Source organism: Vulpes vulpes, chromosome 4 (genome assembly GCF_048418805.1).
Source record: "Vulpes vulpes isolate BD-2025 chromosome 4, VulVul3, whole genome shotgun sequence".
In the NCBI taxonomy this organism is placed as follows: Eukaryota; Metazoa; Chordata; class Mammalia; order Carnivora; family Canidae; genus Vulpes; species Vulpes vulpes.
The window spans coordinates 24,302,520-24,322,306 of NC_132783.1; the positions used below are offsets into that span (position 1 = coordinate 24,302,520).

The following is a 19,787-nucleotide window of genomic DNA, read 5'->3' on the forward strand; positions in this document are numbered from 1 at the left end:
AATTAGAGAGTGAACTTTCAGCTTAGTACTATCTGACTCATGGTGCTAGTCTTTTACGGGCAAAAAGCAAAATGCCCTTCAAGAAGTCCCAGAAGGACTCTGTGTAGGGAGAAGCAGACATGGGGTCTGTGTGAGCACAGCAGCACTGTGAGCATGCACCACTTGGCTGAGAGGGACAGCTGCCTGGTCCCCTTCTGATGCCTGAGTACAAAGGGTTATGACATTGTTTCTCAGCCTTCCATCATGCGTACACCGCCTTCATGACTTTTCTACAAATACATGTTTTTAAGTATTCAGCATGGACTTTACAATCTTTGCTCAGGGTAATATGTGTTAAAACATGTTAGGAAAAAAAAAACAGGTATCTTTCTGACTACAGATGAAAATGCATACATAATTAATAAAACTGAAAAAAAAATGCCTGGGAGTATGCTACTTAAAACAACTCACATGATGCCAGTGGAATCCACAATGTAATATATTTAAAAAATTAAATAGCTGGCAAGCATTAGGAGGGATGCGTGTTATTCCCCTCTTCAGGATTCGACTCGAATCCTGATGACACAACATGGTATTGGAGAAGAGATTTGGGGTCGCTCTCTTCACTTTCTCACACCATCCCAAGCAACGTAGAGCAGACCTTTTTAAGACCTATAGAAGCTGTGTAGAGCTTTTGTACTTTTTTTTTTTTGTACTTTTGTACAAGAAACTAGAGTTTCTTGGTCCCCTATTGGAGTGGGCTTGAGTGAGGACAACTGCAGTTGTCTGGCCATCCCATGGCTTGTTTATGGAGATGCAGTAGCAAACCCTGTTTTTGCATGACGTCTAAGCCTCTACCCAGCTTTACTAGGGAACCCTATAATTTGGATGATAACATACATTTCAATTGCCTGCTGTGTCCCCTTTCTCGAACTGGTTCCAACCTGTAAAGAAGCCCAAATTCCAACACAGCATGTAGTTACATAAACAAGTGAAAGAATGAGAGAAGAAAACATTGATGGAAGAAAATGCATGCTGCTATTATACAGCAAAAATACTATGTACATATAAACATTTAATGATAGCTTATTTTGAAAAAGTGTTTTTTAAAAAATGAATGCAACTCAATACTCAAATAGTGTTGAGTTCTCCTTCCCCAACTTGCAGGTACAGTCATGTAGTATTCCAGTCTTTCTGGCTGAGTCCCTGCAGCTGGAGCAGGGCACCTTCCGCTGTTGCCTAGTTTCTGAAAAACAATGAGAAAGAATATTGGTTTAGGGTCAGGCCTGGGGCTAGATCCTGGATGTCTGAAGTTCAGCAAATTACCTGGCCTTCCTGAGTCTCAGGTTTTATACGTGTAAAATGGGAATAACCCCTCTAGATTTGCTGTGAGGATTAAGTAATAATGCATGTGAGTCAGTGACACTGCCGTTCAGAAAGAAATTCAGATCCATGTCTAGGTATCCACTGGGTATGTCCATAACTAGATAGTTTTGGAAGAGGTTTGAGATCTTTCCCTTGCATGGATAGTGGAGTATGTGTGGTCGTGCCTATAATCAGAGGCTTTTGTTAGCACAGATAAAATGCCAAAACAATAAAGATTTTGATGTCATGTGTTCCTTTGTGCAAACAAGCTTGCCTAGCAAAATGGTGCAGATAAACACAGATGAATGGAATTTATACAAATAAATGAAAATTATGTTTCTCTAGTATAAAAATAGATCAAATGGTAAGAGCACAAAAATAGGTGAAATGGTAACATAAACTGACTTTTGTAATCAGAGGGTCAACTCTTGACATTTTCCTCTCTAAGCTTTTTCTGATAGTTTTGTTGCTAAGGCTACCATGTTTTTGACAGATTGGAAGAGGACTGTCAACTCTAATGAAGATTAAGTAGATTTCCCAACAAGATTTTTTAAAAATAAACAGCAGTTAATGCTGCTGGCTTTCAAAGTCATATTCATGAAGAATGGAAAGATCTTTAAAGAGTTGCTCTTAGAGACTCCTAAATCTGGGAAATGAACAAGGGGTAGTGGAAGGGGAGGTGGGTGGGGGGATGGGGTGACTAGGTGACGGGCACTGAGGGGGACACTTGAAGGCATGAGGACTGGGTGTTATGCTCTATGTTGGCAAATTGAACTCCAGTAAAAAATAAATAAAAAATAAATAAAAAACAAAGATCTGCTCTAAGAAGGTGTAACTAATAAAATTTGAAATTTAGCAGCATTTCTATTCCATAGTTATTCCAACACACAAGTTTTTATCATGGTTACATTGTACAAAAATAAAACAGAGCTTTACATATTTAATAAAAAGATGAAGATATTATTACTTACAACTTTAGCCAAAAATTAATTCCCTAAAGAGTAAAAGGTTATTTAATGAACAATTCTTTTGACTGGTTGGGAAAGTGTTGCACAACGGTTCACAAATTCACACTTGATTTATTCTTTGAACGATATAGATAACTTACAGGATTCAGTCCTCTGTCTTTTGGTTCCTGCCATTAATTGGTTAAAGTCATCTGAGGACAGTGTAATTACAACGCTCCCAAAGAAACCTGGAGTTTTGTAAATACAGTAAATGGAAAGTAATGTGTTATGGACATTCAATTGCTAAAAGGATGTAAAAGGGTAGGAGCCTTTAGGAAAGGTGAATACACACTTCTCTTGATGTGCTTGCTGAGGAGCCAAATGAGCTTCTTGATCATGGACAGAAGAGACCACCTAAAGTTTAAAAAATGTAGAGCTGTTTGTGTGTCCATTGATCCTGCAATTCTACTTGTGCACTAAAGCAGGAAAATTAAATGAAAAATTACCTAGCCAATACAGGTGCTGTGTTTTCTTCCTCTGATGTCTTTATATCTTTGTAGCCAGAAATCCCAATGTTAATTTCGAATAGGAAAGGCTGAATACTAAAGTTAAAAGTTCACCTTAATTTGAATATTGTAGCATTAGTGACATCTGATGGAAAACGAGTTACAGGGTAGCATTATTTAGGTATCCTGATCTTTCTATCACTTTCATCAGATTTTCGCACAGCCCTCTCCCCACGTCCATGGGAAGAGTGTACTTTCTGGCCCCATTGAAGTTTGGCTTAGCCTTAAGACTTACCTGCATCAGTGGAATATGGGCAAAAATGTCAGTGTGAAAGTTCTGAAGATAAGCTTTAGGAGTCCTGGTGAGCCATTGCCCCTTCAATGATAGAAGGAGACACGTGCCCTGCAGATTTGCAGGGGCAAAGAAGAAGACAAGCACTCCAGATAACCCACAGACTACATGGGAAAAAATTGTTATTCTATGGTTGTTTGTGCAAAAGCCAATTAATACATGAGACTATTACACACCTCTGTGTGAATTCCCATGGAAGCTTGACTCCTCTCTCCAATTGATGACACTGGGAGAAGAATCCTGGAGACGTGTGGTTCAGTCCCTTCTGGGGCTCTATTTCAGACCCGGATAGGCCCAGTCGGAACATGTTTCCATTCCTCTACCTATGGTAAGCAAAACTGAGTCAAGAGTCCAGGGCAGGCCCATTAGGCTCTCTTAGAATCTTGGTTTCACTGTATAACATGGTGTGGAAGTCATGTAGGGCTTTTTTATTTGTCCTCCAAACATTTATTTAAATTTTAATTAACATATAGTGTAATATTGGTTTCAGGAGTATAATTTAGTGATTCATCACTTACATATAATACCCACTGTTCATAGGTCATTTGCAATTCTTACATCTGTTGGTTTAAATATCTTCCTCTTAAGGTGGACTTCAAGGTATAGGAAAAGAGGGCAGGACAAGTTTAGTTGGAGCCATAGGCTAAAGCTTTTCCGGTTGAGCTTTGCCAATAAAGCTTGTAGCTTGGCTCCCACTCAACTCTAATATATGTACTAGTAGGAGTCAGTAGTGGTATAAGCCACGAAGTATAAGTGGTAATATTAGGACTTTTTAATTTGGCGAATAAAAACAACTGACAGAAATTTAAGTATTATCCGTGATCTATTAAGAAAGTTGCTACTGGTGAACATTTTTCAGGGAATGACCACATTATTTCTGGTTATTTAGCAGAGGCATTTAGTGTTTCCTAAAGCAGTTACTGCTTTCTAAAAAGAATTTCAAACTTTTGTCCCAAAAGTAGGACCAGATTTTTTAACTCTTCATATTTTTACTGAACTTCCAGTTCTGCTTTCCTTCTCAACCTAATGTTTCATGTTTAGAGGTTACAAACAGCACAGAATTTAAATGCTTTAATCTTACTAGTGTCCACTTTGTAACATACCTCATGTTTGGAAAACCAGACTCTTGACCACACCTTAATTCAACATCATTTTCCTTTCTTCAGAACTGCTTTTCTTATTCAGGAAAAGGACATATGTGGGTGGACCTCAATTAGATAGCTTCAACAATTCTCCAGGCAATGGGCTTTCATAATAGCATTCACTATACCTGTCATCAAATACTGGCACTTATTTGTCTTGCAATGAGAGAATTGCCTTTTATTCTTAACAAGCAGGCAACTGGATCAAAGAAATTAGATTACTCAGGTGAAAAAACAAATACATAATGAGATAAACCTGTGTAGTAACTGCCTGGAAGCTTGCCATCTATTTTCCTCTCCATATCTCAAGCTTCAGAAAGACCAAGACTTTGTTTCATTCATCCTAATATTTGGCACTTTAACAGGTGCTCACTTTGTCATTTCTGAATGAGTGATACAGGCTATGTGTTTTTACTTTATAGTGAAGGTTAATGAGTTAATTCATATAAAAAGCTTAGAACGGTGTCTGATACTAAGCACTTAATTACAAAACAAGGTAACATTTAGAATAGAGATTAGAAAAGACGTCAGAAGTTTGCCTTAAACTGACCCTTAAAAAATAAGGAAAACTAGGCTGGCAATAAAGCTAAGAGGATAGAAAAGTTCTCCAGTCCACTACATGCTAAAATGAATTAATTCCAAATGACATGTATTATTTTATACAGAGAATGATTCTTATTTTAAGTCTAAGGTTATAAGATTAAAGGGATATAATCAAAGCTTGTTCGTTAAATTGAAAGTACCTCCAGATTTATTCAAGTTGGTATCCTTAGGCCTCAGTAGGCACAAGATATTATTTGCTATACTGAATCCATTCTATTATATGTGTTAATACCACACCAATATAAACATATTTAAGACAAATTTTAAACATACATATTTAACTTCATTTCATCATCATTTAAAGCTTGATTTTATAAAACATAAAAAATTAAGAGTTCTGTATCACAGGAATTTAAACAGTGGCAATGCACATAGCTTTGTAGGTTCGAGTTCTACAACAAATCAAAATCAAATAATTGGAAGTGTTTTCAATATGGAAAATATACAAATGAAATAAATGGCAGAGACCTATTATGAGCAATGTTTCATTACTTGCAGGTTGTCATTAGATAATTTCAGAATCTAAACAAAGACTCTCAATATTCATACTTCTGTTGCTGTATTTTCATTTAATATCTCCCTACCTATAATCCAGAGGCAAAGTCCTTGACCAAAAGGTCTGATTTAAGAAGGCATTTAGTTTTATGGCAAAAGTTATCCATCTACAGTTACCACTTTCAAGGAATTGACAACAATGCTGATGTGATCTGCTAGTTCCCTTTTGAATAATGTGCAATAATTTATGCCAACCCTGTATCAAGTCATACAGGTAACAAAAAATGGGACAATTATGCACAGTTCAATAGATGTATAATGTTAAGTTTCCCCAGTCTAAAAATTAACCAGTGATACAAAATTTATCAACTATAGTTGACTTGGTTTCAGGAAAACCGCATCTGAGAACTACAAGTACATCACTGTCCTAATCTCATCCTCAGTCACTGGTTGGAATTTTATAGGCCACCATGCTATTTACTTTGTGGATAGTAGTAGTAAATGAATGAAGACAGACTTCCTCAGAATTGCTAATAAACTGTGGTCCCGACTCTTCCCATTTTTCAAGTACAACCAAATCTTTGTATAAATCAGTAGGTCAAATGAACCTAAATTGGGGATAAGATCATTAAAGTACAATTATTTTTTGAAAGGTACAAGTATCCTTCCTCTCTCCCTCACATGTGAGCCACCTATCATGTCAGAAAAGCTAGTTTGGCTTGATCTCTAATCAGTTATATTAGCTAATTGCTTTTCTTCAATGGAAATTTTAGTACAGAAAATACTGTACTCCTTTTTACTTAATGAAAAACTCGATTGTTTTTTTTTCTTCAAAGAGAAAAGCCATTAAAGATATTTGCAGAAAGTATATAATTGATCACGAGACAGCATGAATCTAAGCCAGAGAAAAAGAACATCTTGGTTTTGTGACCGCTGTATCCCAATGCCCAGAACCATGGAAGGCATAAAGTAGGCATTTAGGGTATATCTGATGAATGAAGGAGTAACTAAGCCAGAAAAGAAAGACACAGTTATTCCTGTCTAAGTCTTAATTATATACAAGGAAATGTGTATAAAATAAAAGTAATGGAAGAAATTACGTCAAAATATTCAGGAGTACTGAATGAAAACTTTCATTCTTTCCCTATTCGGCACTTGTAAATAAAACACAACCAGCATCGCTTTAGATTCATGACGTTTTTCTCACTTATATACCATGACATGGATAATTAAGAAAAAACTCAACAAAACTGTTAATTCTTAAAGTAATAGCTTAATCTTTCCACAACAAATCTGAACCATCATGAAGTCATATAATACTTACAAGAGACTTCCAACAGCGGCAGAAACGTCATGGTAGCTGTGATCTGTCGGATTACGGAGAGGATCTCATCCTGGATGGCCTTCTGAGACTTTCCTCTGGGTGTGCTACTGAAGAAACCAAATGAGTTGATTCATTTTAAGTTTTAACAAGTTATTTAAAACACTGGTAAGATTATTTGTTTGATTAAATGCTTCAAAACTCAAATTAAGGAATGCATTCAAAAGGAGTTTTTAAAAAACAATTATAATTTCACTTATTATTCCAGTGATTAAGGCTGATCTTAGTATCAGGTCATTAAATAACAGATGACCAGAAAACCTGCCAAGTGCTTCAAGTCAGGAAACATTCAGCATATTGTAAAATAAAGATAACAATTAGTATCTAAGATCTTTAATTGGCATAATCATTTTGGCATTTTTAGGAATACATAAATGTCTAATTCTGTAGTGCTCCAAAGAAGATGTTATATCAAGTTGTTTTTATTATTAAACATTTTCCAGGGGAGGGGCAAGATGGCGGAAGAGTAGGGTCCCCAAATCACCTGTCCCCACCAATTACCTAGATAATCTTGAAATCATCCTGAAAATCTATGAATTCGGCCTGAGATTTAAAGAGAGAACAGCTGGAATGCTACAGTGAGAAGAGTTCGCACTTCTATCAAGGTAGGAAGACGGGGAAAAAAGAAATAAAGAAACAAAAGGCATCCAAGGGGGAGGGGCCCCGCAAGGAGCCAGGCGAAGGCCAGGGCGAGTGTCCCCAGGACAGGAGAGCCCAGGCCAAGAGAAGCAGGAGCTTCACCAATCTTCCTGGGCAGAAAGGCCTCGCAGGGAGTTGGAGCAGGACCCCAGAAAGGCGGGGATGCCCGCAGGCTCCATGGGACACTAACAGAGCAACTGCGCCCCGGGGAGAGTGTGCTGAGCTCCCTAAAGCGCTGCAGCGCAGACACGGCTGGACCCGGGAGCAGCTCACAGGGGCTAGGGCCACAGTTCCGCAGAGAGGCGGCTGTGTGGTGGGAGCACAAATCCCACAGCACAGGCCCAGGAGCACAGGGCGCCAGGGACACAGCCCAGGATCCGGCCTCCTCCCGGGACAGGCAGAGGCCAGGCGGGTCCAGGATGGGAAGGACGCTCCTGCCCCAAGCTGAGCAGATCAGCGGCCCCGACCAAGGAGCATCCAGGCCCCAGCAGATGGAGAGCTCCGTAGTAACTGCAGGAGCTGACTCCAGGGCTCCAGAGCAGGCCGCTGCCACTGCAGGTGTTTCTTCTGGGGCCTCAAGGGGTAAACAAGCCCCTCTGAGCCCTGCACCAGGCAGGGGGTAGAGCAGCTCCCCCAAGCGCTAACACCTGAAAATCAGCACAACAAGCCCGTCCCCCAGAGACCAACTAGACGGACAAGTTCCAGGGGAAGTCAAGGGACTTAAAGTATACAGAATCAGAAGATACTCCCCTGTGTTTTTTGTTTGTTTGTTTGTTTTTTTGTTTTTGTTTTTTTTTTTTTTTGATGTTTTTGTTTTTTGTGTTTTTTTTTTTTTTGCTTTCTGAATTTTATTTGTTTCCCTTGGCCTTTTTTTCCCTTCTTTTTCTTTCTCTTTTTCCTCTTTTTTTCTTCCTTTTTTCGTTTTTCTTTTTCTCTTTTCTTTCCTCCTTTCTCTCTTCTCAATTTCTCCTTTTCCCAATACACCTTGTTTTTGGCCACTCTGCACTGAGCAAAATGACTCGAAGGAAAAACTCACCTCAAAATAAAGAATCAGAAACAGTCCTCTCTCCCACAGAGTTACAAAATCTGGATTAGAATTCAATGTCAGAAAGCCAATTCAGAAGCACTATTATACAGCTACTGGTGGCTCTAGAAAAAAGCATAAATGACTCAAGAGACTTCATGACTGCAGAATTTAGACCTAATCAGGGAGAAATTAAAAATCAATTGAATGAGATGCAATCCAAACTAGAAGTCCTCACAACGAGCGTTCATGAGCTGGAAGAACGAGTGGGTGACATAGAAGACAACAAAGAGGGAAACAGAGGAAAAAAGAGACAAACAATTAAAAGACCATGAAGATAGATAAAGGGAAATAAACGACAGCCTGAGGAAGAAAAACCTACATATAATTGGGGTTCCCGAGGGCGCCGAAAGGGACAGGGGGCCAGAATATGTATTTTAACCAATCATAGCTGAAAACCCTCCTAATCTGGGAAGGGAAACAGGCATTCAAATCCAGGAGTTAGAGAGATAGAGAGATCTCCCCCTAAAATCAATAAAAACAGTTCAACACCTCGACACTTAATAGTTAAGCTTGCAAATTCCAAAGATAAAGAGAAGATCCTTAAAGCAGCAAGAGACAAGAAATCCCTGACTATTATGGGGAAGAGTATTAGGGTTACAGCAGACCTCTCTACAGAGACCTGGCAGGCCAGAAACGGCTGGCAGGATATATTCAGGGTCCTAAATGAGAAGAACATGCAACCAAGAATACTTTATCCGGCAAGGATCTCATTCAGAATAGAAGGAGAGATAAAGAGCTTCCAAGACAGGCAGGCACTGAGAGAATATGTGACTTCCAAACCAGCTCTGCAAGAAATTTTAAGGGGGACTCTTAAAATTCCCCTTTAAGAAGAAGTTCAGTGGAACAATCCACAAAACAAGGACTGAATAGATATCATGATTACACTAAACTCCTATCTTTCAATAGTAACTCTGAACGTGAATGGGCTTAATGACCCCATCAAAAGGCACAGGGTTTCAGACTGGATAAAAAAGCAGGACCCACCTATTTGCTGTCTACAAGAGACTCAGACAGAAAGACACCTACAACCTGAAAATAAAAGGTTGGAGAACCATGTACTACTCAAAGGGTCCTCAAAAGAAAGCAGGGGTAGCCATCCTTATATCAGATAAACTAAAGTTTTTCCCAAAGACGGTAGTGAGAGTTGAAGAGGGACACTATATCATACTTAAAGGATGTATCCAAGAAGAGGACTTAACAATCCTCAATATATATGCCCCGAATGTGGGAGCTGACAAAACTATCAATCAATTAATAACATAAATTAAGACATATTTAGATAATAATATACTTGGTGACTTCGATTTAAGGCTTTCTCCACTGGATAGGTCATCTAAGCACAATATCTCCAAAGAAACAAGAGCTTTAAATGATACACTGGACCAGATGGATTTCACAGATATCTACAGAACTTTACATCCAAACTCAACTGAATACACATTCTTCTCAAGTGCACATGGAACTTTCTCCAGAATAGACCACATACTGGGACACAAATCGGGTCTGAACCGATACCAAAAGATTGGGATCGTCCCCTGTATATTCTCAGACCATAATGCCTTGAAATTAGAACTAAATCACAACAAGAAGTTTGGAAGGACCTCAAACACGTGGAGGTTAAGGACTATCCTGCTAAAAGATGAAAAGGTCAACCAGGAAATTAAGGAAGAATTAAAAAGATTCATGGAACCTAATGAGAATAAAGATACAATCGTTCAAAATCTTTGGGATGCAGCAAAAGCAGTCCTGAGGGGGAAATACATCAGAATACAAGCATCCAGTCAAATACTGGAAGGAATTCAAATACAAAAGCTAACCTTACACATAAAGGAGCTAGAGAAAAAACAGCGAATAGATCCTACACCCAGCAGAAGAGAGTTAATAAAGATTCGAGCAGAACTCAATGAAATTGAGAACAAAAGAAATGTGGAACAGATCAACAAAACCAGGAGTTGGTTTTATGAAAGAATTAATTAAGATAGATAAACTATTAGCCAGACCTATTAAAAAGAAGAGAGAGAAGACTCAAATTAATAAAATCATGAATGAGAAAGGAGAGATCACTACCAACACCAAGGAATTAGAAACGATTTTAAAAACATATTATGAACAGCTATACGCCAATAAATTAGGCAAACTGGAACAAATGGACGCATTCCTGGAAAGCCACAAACTACCAAAACTGGAACAGGAAGAAATAGAAAACCTAAACAGGCCAATAACCAGGGAGGAAATTGAAGCAGTCATCAAAAACCTCCAAAGACACAAAAGTCCAGGGCCAGATGGCTTCCCAGGGGAATTCTATCAAACGTTTAAAGAAGAAACCATACCTATTCTACTAAAGCTGTTTGATAGAAAGAGATGGAGTACTTCCAAATTCGTTCTATGTGGCCAGCATCACCTTAATTCCAAAAGCAGACAAAGATCCCACCAAAGGGGAGAGTTCCAGACCAATATCCGTGATGAACATGGAAGCAAAAATTCTCAACAAGATACTAGCCAATAGGATCCAACAACACATTAAGAAAATTATTCGCCATGACCAAGTAGGATTTTTCCCCGGGACAGAAGGCTGATTCAACACTCATAAAACAATCAATGTGATTCATCATATCAGCAAGAGAAAAACCAAGAACCGTATGATCCTCTCATTAGATGCAGAGAAAGCATTTGACAAAATACAGCGTCTATTCCTGATCAAAACTCTTCAGAGTGTAGGAATAGAGGAAACAGTCCTCAACATCTTAAAAGCCATCTACGAAAAGCCCACGGCAAATATAATTCTCAATGGGGAAGCACCGGGAGCCTTTCCCCTAAGATCAGGAACAAGACAGGGATGTCCACTCTCACCACTGCTATTCAACATAGTACTGGAAGTCCTAGCCTCAGCAGTCAGACAACAAAAAGGCATTAAAGACATTCAAATTGGCAAAGAAGAAGTGAAACTCTCCCTCTTCGCCGATGACATGATACCCTACGTAGAAACACCAAAAGCCTCCACCCAAAGATTGCTAGAACTCATACAGCAATTTGGCAGTGTGGCAGGATACAAAATCAATGCCCAGAATTCAGTGGCATTTCTATACACTAACAATGAGACTGAATAAAGAGAAATTAAGGAGTCAAACCCATTTACAATTGCACCCAAAAGCATAAGATACCTAGGAAGAAACCTAACCAAAGAGGTAAAAGATCTATACCCTAAAAACTATAGAACACTTCTGAAAGAAATTGAGGAAGACACAAAGGGATGGAAAAATAGTCCACGCTCATGGATTGGCAGAATTAATATTGTGAAAATGTCAATGGTACCCAGGGCAATTTACACGTTTAATGCAATCCCTACCAAAATACCATGGACGTTCTTCAGAGTGTTAGAATAAATTATATTAAGATTTGTGTGGAATCAGAAAAGACCTCATATAGCCAGGGGAATTTTAAAAAAAAAACCATAGCGGGGGGCATCACAATGCCAGATTTCAGTTTGTACTACAAAGCTGTGGTCATCAGGACAGTGTGGTACCGGCACAAAAACAGACACATAGATCAATGGAACAGAATAGAGAACCCAGAAGTGGACCCTGAACGTTATGGTCAACTAATATTCGATAAAGGAGGAAAGACTATCCATTGGAAGAAAGCCAGTCTCTTCAATAAATGGTGTTGGGAAAATTGGACATCCACATGCAGAAGAATGAAACTAGACCACTCTCTTGCACCACACACAAAGATAAACTCAAAATGGATGAAGGATCTAAATGTGAGACAAGACTCCATCAAAATCCTAGAGGAGAACACAGGCAACACCCTTTTTGAACTCGGCCACAGTAACTCCTTGCAAGATACATCCAGGAAGGCAAAAGAAACAAAAGCAAAAATGAACTATTGGGACTTCATCAAGATAAGAAGCTTTTGCACAGCGAAGGATACAGTCAACAAAACTAAAAGACAAGCTACAGATGGGAGAAGATATTTGCAAATGACGTATCAGATAAAGGTCTAGCATCCAAGATCTGTAAAGAACTTCTTAAACTCAACACCAAAGAAACAAACAATCCAATCATGAAATGGGCAAAAGACATGAACAGAAATCTCACAGAGGAAGACCTGGACATGGCCAACATGCACATGAGAAAATGCTCCGCATCACTTGCCATCAGGGAAGTACAAATCAAAACCACAATGAGATACCACCTCACACCAGTGAGAATGGGGAAAATAAACAAGGCAGGAATCCACAAATGTTGGAGAGGATGGGGAGAAAAGGGAACCCTCTTACACTGTTGGTGGGAATGTGAACTGGTGCATCCACTCTGGAAAACTGTGTGGAGGTTCCTCAAAGAGTTAAAAATAGAGCTGCCCTATGACCCAGCAATTGCACTGCTGGGATTTACCTGATAAATTCAGATGCAATGAAATGCCGGGACACCTGCACCCCAATGTTTCTAGCAGCGATATCCACAATAGCTAAACTGTGGAAGGAGCCTTGGTGTCCATCGAAAGATGAATGGATAAAGATGTGGTTTATGTATAAAATGGAATATTACTCTGCCAATAGAAATGACAAACACCCACCATTTGCTTCAACGTGGATTGAAGTGGAGGGTATTATGCTGAGTGAAGTAAGTCAATCGGAGTAGGACAAACATTATAAGTTCTCATTCATTTGGGGAATATAGATAAGAGTGAAAGGGAATATAAGGGAAGGGTCAATAAATGTGTGGGAAATATCAGAAAGGGAGACACAACTTACTTACTCCTAACTCTGGGAAACGAACTAGGGGCGGTGGAACGGGAGGAGGGCGGGGTGGGCGTGACTGGGTGGTGGGCACTGAGGGGGGCACTTGACGGTATGAGCACTGGGTGTTATTCTGTATGTTGGTAAATTGAACACCAATAAAAATAAATTATTTAAAATAATAAAATAAACATTTTCTAAAATAGACCAAAGGCTTCAGGAACAAAGTACATTTCATTATGAGAGAGAGTTCTGAGTTTACAGGTAAGCATGCCTTGGACAATGCTAAGAATTAGCATATAATGAGGGGGCATTTCCCATCCAGAGGATCTAAGAACTTCAGTTCAGAGTGTCTTAGGAAGTTCATAGCATTAAATGAAATACAGTAGAGCTGCATATCAAGCTAGGAGAACGTCTAGGATAATACTTCATGGTTAAAAGTACCTTGACACAATCCATTAAATGGGCCACCTAATACATCCTAATACACCTAATACATAGCTTACATATAGCACCATAAATACTAACGGTTGAAATTCATGGATTTTAGACTAAGGGCAGTTATGTTAAAAGTACACTATACAAGTCCATAATAGGCATGACTCTTTTGTGAGCACAGTTTGTGAGTCTTATTCTTCTCCACAGGAGATCTAACATAATTACAAACAAACTACCTTATACGAAACTAGTTCAATTTGGTTAGAACTCATTTAGTCAAGAAAACAAGTTTTGGGAAAAAAATCATGAAAATGGAAGCAGTTTAATTCATACTTACCTGTCATCTTTTGCAGTCTTGTCGCACTCAATGTCAACCTGCCACCTTTCAAGGACTTCACTGCTTTCATTATTTGAGATGAATACCACCAGCTTCTGAACTGAACACTTGTATAACCAATCTGCAATACAGAATAAGGCATCTGTTTTGGTTCACTGCATTACAAAGTAACTCTTCCCAGGTCTCACTTTCTACCCTTAGCAAATCCTACCACAGGTATTTTGGAACTCCTCCAACCTGTACAGAAAACTTGCCTCACGATAACCTAGCTCCCGTTTTCCAATTCTCAGTATCCATAGCAGATGTAGTTAGTACTGAATGCTAAGCACAGAGTAGTGAACATGCAGTATACTGTAATCCAAGGTAAATTGCAGAAGATGAGCATTAATCTAATCACTGCAGCAATTAATGTAAATTTTTAATTGTACTAAGTGCTAAGAAGGTGCAGTATGTGATCCAATGAGAGAATATAGGAAAATTTGACTCAGGGAATTCTCACTTGACTTCAGTTCTACAAGTAAATACCATTAAATATGCAAAAGGTTACAGAAAAGGGTACAGGTCTAAAATACTGGAAAGCAAAAAGTATCTGACCAGAGGATTGAAAGGGTAATACAGATACAGTTAAGAAAGGGAGAATGGGGGATCCCTGGGTGGCGCAGCAGTTTGGCGCCTGCCTTTGGCCAGGCGCGCGATCCTGGAGACCCGGGATCGGATCCCACATCAGGCTCCCGGTGCATGGAGCCTGCTTCTCCCTCTGCCTGTGTCTCTGCCTCTCTCTCTCTCTGTGACTATCATAAATAAAAAATAAATAAATAAAAAATTTAAGAATTATTAGATATGCCACAAAAAGCCAAAACAGAAAAAAAATCATTTGGATTTCATCAAAATTAATAACTTTTAAAAAAAAAAAAGAAAGGGAGAATAAACAAGGTCGGTTTGTGCAAGATACATAGGGGTCAGACCACACAAGGTCACATGGGCTAAATTAAAGAACTTATACTTCAAGAACCAGGGAAGTCATTACTGTGTCTGAAGCAGGGTGTGATGTGATTAAACTTATATTTCAGAACTATCCTTTTGGCTGTGATGTGTGGAAAGTAGAGTGGAAGTAAAGAGAGGATCTAGGGATGCTAATTGATTAGTAATTCAAGCAAGAGGTACTGAAGGCTTATAGAAGGATAAATTGGGAGAGATGGATCAGTATAGGTAGAGTGAAGAGATTTCGTGGTTAAAATTGTTAAGATTTATTGGATACTTATGAGACTAAGAAAGAGGAAATACTCAGGGATAGTTCCCAACTTTCTGGTTTATACCACTGGTTGGAGGGTTGATCCATTCATTGAGAGAAAGAGAATGGGAATGAGACATGATGCTTACAATTTTATAAGGTTTTATTTTTCTTCTTTTTTAAAGATTTTATTTATTTATTCATGACAGAGAGAGAGAGAGGCATAGAGAGAGAGGCAGAGACACAGGCAGAGGGAGAAGCAGGCTCCATGCAGGGAGCCTGATGTGGGACTCGATCCCAGGTCTCCAGGATCATGCCCTGGGCTGAAGGCAGTGCTAAACTGCTGAGCCACCCGGGCTGCCCTAAGGTTTTATTTCTAAGTAATCTCCACACCCAATGTGGGGCTGGAACTTACAACCCAAGATCAAGAGTTGCATGCTCTACTGACTGAGCCAGCCAGGACCCCCTTAAATTTAGTTTTCAAGTATCACTAGGATAGCCACATGTGGATATCAAGGGAGCCACTTACTATATGAGCAAAGAGAAGACTTGGGTTGGATGTATGTTTGTGAGTCAACTACACAAAGATTGTTAGTAAAGTTATGTATGTGTCAGAAGTCATCTTAGAGATTATAATAAGGGGGCCTCATAATGAGCCCTGAATTAATCTTGGAACTGGGGATAATATACTCAAGAATACACAGTTGTTGTTTTCTTTCAAGAGACAAAAACAATCTTGTAATATTTAGGACTTGTGGGCCCCCTAGGTCTCTTGCGTAGTCTTTTAAAAACTAGCCTTTCAAAATCTGAAAACACTCAGTTTGCAGGTAGTACAAAAATAGGCCACTTGTTGGATATGTGCCCTCAGGCTTGCCGACCCCTCGACAAAAAACAACCTTTTCTCAATTTTGCTCTGAAAAGGAAGAAATTGGGTAGTCACTTAAAGATCTGGGGTGGGTGGAAATCTTTTTCTTTTAAAACTGAAGACAAATGAAACCAATGAAAATATCTCAAAAGAAAGAAGTCAGAAATACCAGAGAAGAACTAGGGTAGAGTCCTTAAGAAGGCTAGAGGGATGGGGATTCAAAGAGATTGAACAATTTGCCTCTAAGAAGAGCAATAGGAAGGTGTACATACAACCGAGGTGAAATGTCATCAGTGTAGTCTTAAAGGAGACACCTAAAAACCAGTAACTTAGGCAGGGTTTGCTTCTTCATCAAATTAAGGTGACATAGATTCTTAGTTACTTCTATGTTGCAGGCTAAGTAATCTGAGTATCGCCCTGGGTGATTTAGCCCTGAAGATGATAAAAATATAATTAATAGAATTTTAAAAATAAAGCCTCTTGAAACAATATATATATATATATGACTTAGGAATAATAAAAAAAATACTATAATGTTTTTCTTGGGTTTTTTTGGAACTAGCTTTGGAAGGTCAAATGAGGAGCCAGGGAGAAACATCCTATAACACAGAAAAATTAGAAGTGAGAATCCTAAGTAGAGAAAAACATGGGGGAAAAAGAGAGAGAATAGATGGAGAACAAGTATTCAGGAATTTCTTGAGCTACGGAAAAACAAGGAGTGTTCAGATAGAAACGGCTAACTTACAGGCAGGATTTTAACAAAGACAAATGAAGAAAGTAAGACATTAAAAAACTTTATTGGGTACTCTATTAGTAGTATTTTTTTAAGTTTAGTTCCCAGGCTGGATCCAATTTCATTTTCTTTTATCTTAAAATAATGACGGTTTTAAACTCTAGGCAGCTATAGAAAATATGTCATGTAAAAATATATAGTGGATTTCTCTCCAACAATAAACATCATCATAGTTATGTAAAATTCCAACTTGTTCCACCTGGCTACACGAACTGCAAAAATCACTTCAAAAAGAGTTGATAGAGATTGTTTTGTGAAGCCAGATCAGATTCCTAACATCAACGTATTTAACCCACTCAAAATGTGGCAGGGAAGAGTGGAGTTTCTTTCACTTTATTATTTGCTTCCTTCCGATGGAGAATCGCTATATTTGAGATTGCAGTGTTTTACACCTCTTTGTATAGAGCTGAAAAATGAACACCAAGATGCCAGAAAGTACGGGTCCAAGAAGGCCTGCGAAACTCAAATTGGTTTTCAACAATTAAATACCTTTCACTTGTTCCACTACATTACTGAGTTACTTTATGAGCTCAGGATCTGTTGTTATAAGCAAGGTGAATCCGTATTTCTGCACTCTGGTAGAGGTTTCAGGTGGCCACGCTGATATAAAACGCTGTTGATGCCAAATGCTGAAAACAAAAGGAATGTTAAAGTTATTTCCACTTTGTAACTCTGGAAAATAAAACCTATTTAGATGTGGCTGCGGTTTCATTCATGGCATCAAACTGAAAAAGCCTAAATGTGCGTTTGTGGGTGTCTCGCTTAAAGCAGAGTAGGTGAAAAGTGCCACTGAAAATCCTTAAAAATGTTGCTTCTAAATCAAAAGAACACGATACGTGGTTTTATGCGGAAATAAAAATGCCAAACTGCATTAACCTAGCGTCAAACTAGAACTACAAGCTCACGGTAATGCAAGCCCCAATTCAGGTTATGTGATCACAGGCTTTTGCGTCTGGATTAGCAATTGACTGATTAACCGGTCCAATGCTCCAGAGCAAGCCTCTCCCTCACTTTTCCCTCCTCTTCTCCTGCCAGAGTCTATCAGAGGGTGCAAACATGGCCTGGTCCAGGACAGAGTTTCCTAAATCCAGTCCATCGCCCTCAGTGCCGGAATCAAAGCTTGGTGGATGGGCTGTGCAAAATGTACTGGGGCTCCACCCGCTCGGGGCGGTGCCGGCCGGCTGGGCTGGGAAGCCTGTGGGATCCGCAGTTTAAAGCAAGGCTGCTGGGAGGGGCCGGCGCGAGGCAGGCCTGGGCAGCACCTGGGCTTCCCGCTGCCCCAGGAGCAAGGCGCCTAGATTAGATTCTCCAGCCAGGCGGGCGCTGGAGCAGAGCCGCCCCACCGCCACCCCAGTCCCCGCCTCCGTGGCCCAGGGCCTCCAGGGCCCCCTGGCCTCAGCTCTCCCCGCCCTCTGGCCTGCGGGAGCGGGACTTGCAGAAGAACTCGGCCACGGTGTCCGCGCTCCCGCGCAGGGCGATGCCTTGCTCGCGGGACAGCTGCAGCGCCATGGCCAGGCCTAGGGACGAGGGAGCGCGCTGCTACCCGGCAGGCGGCGACCGCACAGGCTCCAATGGTTCCCGCCACTCGTTTGGAAAGTAACGACACTGCTCCCCGGGGCCTTCCGCGCAGGCGCGATGAGCCTCTCAGCCCGCCCAGCGCCAGTCTCCCTGATCGCTGGAGGGGGGCGCCTCGCGCAGGCGCAGTGGGTAGGCGTGGTCAGGCACTTCCGGGTTGTGGGGCTCCGAAGGGTCCTGGCGGGCCCCTGTAATTGTGGTCGAGGGCAGCAGCTGAGGCGAGAGGACTGCAAAACCTGCTTTGACGCCCGCTCCCGAGGCCTGCGGACTGAGCGGCCCAGGATCCCAGCTCGTCAGTGCCAAAGCGATTGTTTCTTTTTTTTTTTCTTCTTTTTTTTTTCTATTTTTTTTAATTTTTATTTATTTATGACAGTCACACAGAGAGAGAGAAGCAGAGACACAGGCAGAGGGAGAAGCAGGCTCCATGCACCGGGAGCCCGACGTGGGATTCGATCCCGGGTCTCCAGGATCGCGCCCTGGGCCAAAGACAAGCGCGAAACCGCTGTACCACCCAGGGATCCCTCTTTCTTTTTTTTTTTTTTTTTTTTTTTTTCCAAAGCTATTTTCAAAGTGATGTGAACCCCGCGGGTTGCCTCTTAACGTGGCCCCAGGCACCCCCGCCACCTCCCCAAACTTCTGCTTAGATGCTTCCGGAGTCAGTGAAGAACCCGCCTGCGTGGCTGCCCAGCCGCAGCTTGAGAGGTCCTGGTGACTGGATGCGGGCACAGCTTTTAAGAAATTGGGGGCGGCCGGGGTGGCCCAGCGGTTGAGGCGCCTTCAGCCTGGGCCTGACCCTGGAGCCCTGGGGTGGAGTCCCGCGTGGGGCTCCCTGCATGGAGCCTGCTTCTGCCTCCGCCGGGTCTCTGCCTCGCTCTCTTTCTCTGTGTGTCTATCATGAATAAATAAATTCTTCTTCAAAAACAAGGGAATTGGGTTGGGCTTAAAGGGGTGAGCCGCAGCCCGTGTCCTGTGCTGTCAGCCGGTAGCCCCAGGGGCTGCCTCTGTGCGGGGAATAAGTTCCTCGGGAATAAGTTCCCCCCCAATCAGGCCCAGACACGCGGAAGAAGTTGTCCTGGAATTCTGACCCACGAATTCACTGAGTTTATTGATAGGAAAAGTCCTGTGAGCAATGTAGGTTTACCAAAGCTTGTGAAACAACTCCAGAGAAATTGAAGAAGGTAACTGTAGAGGTTTTTTTCAAGTAAAAAAAAAAAAAAAAAAAAAAAACTTCTAAATTTCCTAACGTTTTTGTAAGTGTAATCAAAATTTGTTGCCATAAATAACAAAGAATTATAATGTACCCCGTTTTCTATT

The 19,787-nt window shown here is 40.6% G+C and overlaps 2 long non-coding RNA genes across 2 annotated transcripts; both read right to left on the minus strand.

Annotated features, from left to right (window-relative positions):
* Positions 1–724: 724 nt before the first annotated feature.
* LOC140598441 (uncharacterized) lies at positions 725–6,743 on the minus strand. The gene is made up of 3 exons (XR_012000872.1): positions 6,714–6,743; positions 3,326–3,472; positions 725–1,225 (listed from the first exon to the last, which is right to left on the minus strand). It is a non-coding gene; the product is annotated as an uncharacterized lncRNA (long non-coding RNA).
* Positions 6,739–17,486, minus strand: LOC140598442 (uncharacterized). Its single transcript, XR_012000873.1, has 3 exons — positions 17,388–17,486; positions 14,010–14,130; positions 6,739–6,820 (listed from the first exon to the last, which is right to left on the minus strand). It is a non-coding gene; the product is annotated as an uncharacterized lncRNA (long non-coding RNA).
* Between the last annotated feature and the right edge of the window lie 2,301 nt (positions 17,487–19,787).